Below are 4,962 nucleotides of genomic sequence, written 5' to 3'. Positions count from 1 at the left end.
TATGTGTATTTTCATGCAGTATTCAGGCACTTCTGAGAATCCCACAAAAATATCCGATATCCATTCTCCCCTTCTTTCTGGGACTGATTTTATATGTCTTTAATTTTCAATCTTTGGTCAAGAGGAAGCATATCTGCTGAAGTAATAAATTGGTTGCAAATGTTAGTTTATTAATCAGCATGGTGATAGATTATAAAATATATTTGAACGTATAAAGATTTTTTTAATTAACTGAACAGGAACTTTCTACTAAGAGAATGCAAAAGAACAGTAGATGTCATACATCTCTTTCCAGACCTTACCTAATGTTATACCGATAGACCAGCCTTACCCAAGCTGGAACCTCCAGATGAACTGGACTACAATTCCCTTGATCCCCAGTTGCGTTGACCTTTAGTTACATTAGCTGTGAATTATGTAAGCTAAAGTCCAACGCATCATGATAAAGAAGGCTTCTGAAGAGATTATGAGAATAGTCTTCCCATCTTCATATATGGGAATCCTCTGGACAATGCTGTATAGTATCTGTTTTTCAATCACTGATATATTGTGACATCTTTTGCTGTAGGTTTTTCTTTTTTTCCACTAATACAGTTTGTACTTCACTTCTGAAGTTCAGTAATTCTAAAGTATGGCTGTAATTATTCTGTTCCTCAGTTCCAATTGGATGTTTCAGTTCCTAGTTTATATGTATTTTATCTATGCACAGCAGCAGCTGAGAACCTAGGAAAAAACTCTGGCATAGAGTGCTCCGCTCTGATCTTCTGGAATGCTTCTAAGTGCTAAAAGACGAAGGAAGAACTCTCATGCCACAGATTGACCCAGAGAGATAAGAATATGCCTAACCTTGTAGAGAGAACTGTGAGTGCTGGGGGCAAAGAAGAGCCCCATTCACATGAGCCTATAGAGGAGTGAAAAGGGTTTTCAAAGGTAATGGACTGAGTTTGGCTACAAGGGCTGAAAACCTTGTAGGAAATAAGATTCAAAGAGCTAGGAAATAGTTAAGATAGGAAAACAGTGCTAGGAACATAAACATAGAACACAGGATAGAAATTCATAGATTAAATAGAAGTAGTTAACTTGCAGCAATAGGAAGTCTCTAGGGTCTAACTTAGAAGAACCTAAGTTGAAACATAGAAGCAAGCATAGAATTAGCATTAAGATTAGAAGAAATTGGACTTTAATTTTGGGGAAAAAAACAAGATCTTTATGTCAGTTTTCTGTGTCAGACTTAAAAAAAAAATCAGAGTGAACCACTACAAAGCAGTGCCTCAAGCACTCCAGCTGGCTACTGCAGACCATGAAATGAGGAGCCACGGAGAGATCCAGTAATACGAACAGGATGATACCTTTCCTATCTCTCTTCCAGTACAGATCACCCATCAGTGTGATCATGGCTGAGTCCTTGTGAAGTCTGGGTTTAAACCCAGATTGGCAAAGATCTTAGCTAATATTTCTGCAGCTTCACTGCATTCCTCGTCAGCTTCACTAAATTTGGGATGTTGGGCACTTCTGCTGATCCCTACATGCAAATCAAAATGCACCTGGATGAACAGATAAAACTGACATGTCAGGCCTTTTATGCTGGAGCAAGAACCAAATGTAACACAAAGTCATGGAGCTGTATCAGTTAACTTGCAGTGGAATCACCGGGAGATGTACGTATTATAAGGAGAAGCCAAAATCAAGGCAAGCTAACAAACATAACTGCTCAACATCTGGGCAAAATCAATCAGATTTAAAATCTGGAGGAAGAATAAAACTAATGTGGGGCCATGATTAAAATAATGTGAATAATTTATCCAAGAGGGAGAAAGGAGTAGGATAACTAGTATAAGCAGTAAAGCTGGATGAGGAAATGTTACCAAAGAAACAAAAAGGAAAAAACGAAGAATACACAGTTAAGAAAGAGAAAATAAAAAACACTGGGTAGGTGGAGTAGAAATCAACAGCAGTTGATTCAGCATAGAAAACAGTAAGCAAAAACCTGAGGGATTAGATTTGGAAAAGGTGAGATAGAGGTGCACAGCAAAAAAAAACAAGACAAGGGGGAAAAAAAAATTTTACAAGAAGGAAGCAAAAGAAAAAAAGGCATACATTTTATGAAGATGTGTGCTTGGGTTTTGCACCACAGATGTTAAGAAACCTAGGTGCCTTAATAAATACAACACTATGAGAAATCTAAACTGATGTTTACAAGAATTATTCTTACAGTATTTTTACAGTGTTTACAAGCATTACAAGAAGTAACAAGGGATAAGTGAATCAGCTAAAGCTGAATTAACGAAACAGTCTAAGTGGGATATACCCCCAAGAAACAAGCAGAAGTAAAAGGCTTCTCTAAATCAGTGTTGAGATAATACTCCTTCATAATGGAAACAATGTCAAGTAAGGTGCTTAAGGGTATATACATTAAGACTTTATCCACCATACTCCACTTAGATGGAAGTCTTAAAGCAAAGAATGTTGAGTATCATTGTTGATGAATAAATATGCTTGAAGTAGCTGCTATGTTCACCTGGAGGGTCATTTCCAATAGGAGACACAAAGTGTAGAATTCATGCTGCAGCTGGTTCCAGCATGCTAACAAAAGCGATTGTCTTTTTTTTTTTTTTTGGTACTAATTCAGGAGACTTCAATGAATAGAATTAGCTGGGTCCACATATTCAGGTTGGGGTTTTTTGTGTGTTTTTTGCAAAAGATGGTAATTGAAGGGACATTACACACTATATTAGAGGAAAATGCCAAAGTTTACGCTTAGATTTATGAAATATTTGGGTAATTCTCAAGCCAAGGACCTGATGCTGAGCATCAGTATTCTTTCATTGCTGCCATGTTCTTCTCAAATAAAAATGCCACCATGATTGTCATATAGATGGCAGACTATACATCCAATTAATTGTTTCAAATTGACTGAAACATTTTCATCTTGCAATTTTCAGAACTAGTAATTGAAATCAACTTTAAACTCAATGGCAAATTCAGAATTTGACACAGATATAGTGCTACCTTGAGAACACTCCTCAGTTTAGATTTTTTTTAAAAATGTTCCATGATAAAGGATTTAAACCTATTTTTTCATTCTGTGATTTGCTGACACTTACTTTGTTTTTCAAAGCCTTTTGCTTTAAATTGGGGTCAGTAATAGCAGTTCTGGGAGCTTTCTTCTCCCCTGTTAGGGAAGTCTGAGTATATTTTTGCATGCACTTCCTGTATAGCTTAGCTTTTATAAAACCTCTGCAATCAAAAATGTTGATTACTCTGAAAAATCACAAAGAGTTGGTTGCTTTTTGTTAAGCCTTAAGTCCTCCAGCTGAGCCTGCAGGTGTTTGTCATTTTTGAAGATGAAGTAACATTTATTAGTATTATTGTTTTTGCAAGTTGAAGTGTTTTGATTGCTTTATTGACATTGTTGAGAAAATAAAGCTAAATCTACAAGCAAGTTGCAGCTTATAGTTGAAGGAAATTCAATACATTTAGGTACTCTGATAACTCTCATATTACATAGTATTGTATGCCAGAAGCAGAAAGACAATAGGTCTGAATCGATTGATACATCTCTATGTGACTTTTATTAGATCAGCAATATTCAAACACAAAAATTCCTCTGCTAAATTCAACTGCTGAAATCCAGTAAATTTGGGGAAAATCATAGAATTTATTAAAAATTGGTTCCAGGTCTCATACTAAAAATACATTCCTGGACTGAGCATGTGCTCAAACATTCTCCACTATTGGGTGGATCTTTGGATTCTAGAGAAAAACCCTAGAAGGTAAAACTTGTTCACCTTGCTGTAGGTCTAATTTCTGTTTTTTTAAGTTGCTGCCATCACCATGTATATGTAATAATTTTTTCCTTGTGATAATATCAGCAATATTTCTATAAATATCTGTTTGTTTCTATCCTATCTTGATTCTATTTAGTAATTGTGAAATCCAAATGTGTCATCCCTCGACTCTTATTCTCTGTGACAACCCTTAGCATACCCCTGAGGCCTATGTACATGTATATAGCTGAGCAATAAATATCTGGGGAGAAAGAGGCTCAGATTAATAAGCAGCAGGTTTGGAAACGGTTAAACAGTCTAGGCCCGCATCCTTCCTCCCCGCACGTCTGTCTTCTGACGTGCCTTTTATTTAGTGAGGGAGAGCCTTTTTTGTCGCCCTAATTATCTTACTGCCCAGTGCTGCTCTCCGTGGTCCTGAAATCGATTCTAACGCAGCAGGATTGTCCCCCTTGTACCGCCCACCGTCTCTCATTGCAGCCTTTGAACAGGGTCTTCCGGGGAGCAGTCCTGAACCAGCCTCAAGTGTTAAATGTGATTTATCTTTTTCTTGCAGAAGTACTCAATAATTACAACAATGTTTTTATTCTGTGCAAGACAAGTTCATTTAAAAAAAAAAACGATTTTACAAAAAGAAGGTAAGAAATCGAATGGTTAACTGGGGAGCTAATGCAAAATCTGTCTCTGAGCATCACACCGTTGGTAGCCTTGTTTTCTTGTCATTCAAGCCGGGAACTAAAGTTGCCCTGAAACTGTCCCCCCCGCCCCCCCAAGTAGGGAATAATGGTTTGTAAGCTGGCAAATCCTTTTAACATTCTTAAAAGTAGTATCTGTTGGGGATGGGGCAGCACGTGCTTGATCATTTCTTACACAGAGCAAAATGGTCGTTCTGGTGGATAGCTATTACTGCCTACTACTCTCTGTCAAGGGCAGTAAGTTAATTTTCTGTAAGTCCTTCAGGAAGGACACACTGATATTTAATGGGTGCTGCCTGATTCTCTTCTTCAGCCTTTCCTAACACAAATTCTCCTTTCCTCCTTCCCTTATAGGTGTAACAATGCCCTCCATTTCCCCCTTGGAGAAGTATTCATATTAATCTGATATTATCAGCTCCAAGCTGACAAAACATATATTGGCAACACAGAATAGCGTTTTTGAAATTCAGTAAGATCTTTTC

The sequence above is a fragment of the Candoia aspera genome, chromosome 1, assembly GCF_035149785.1.
Source record: "Candoia aspera isolate rCanAsp1 chromosome 1, rCanAsp1.hap2, whole genome shotgun sequence".
Lineage (NCBI taxonomy): Eukaryota > Metazoa > Chordata > Lepidosauria > Squamata > Boidae > Candoia > Candoia aspera.
Note: the sequence above shows the minus strand (reverse complement) of the source record.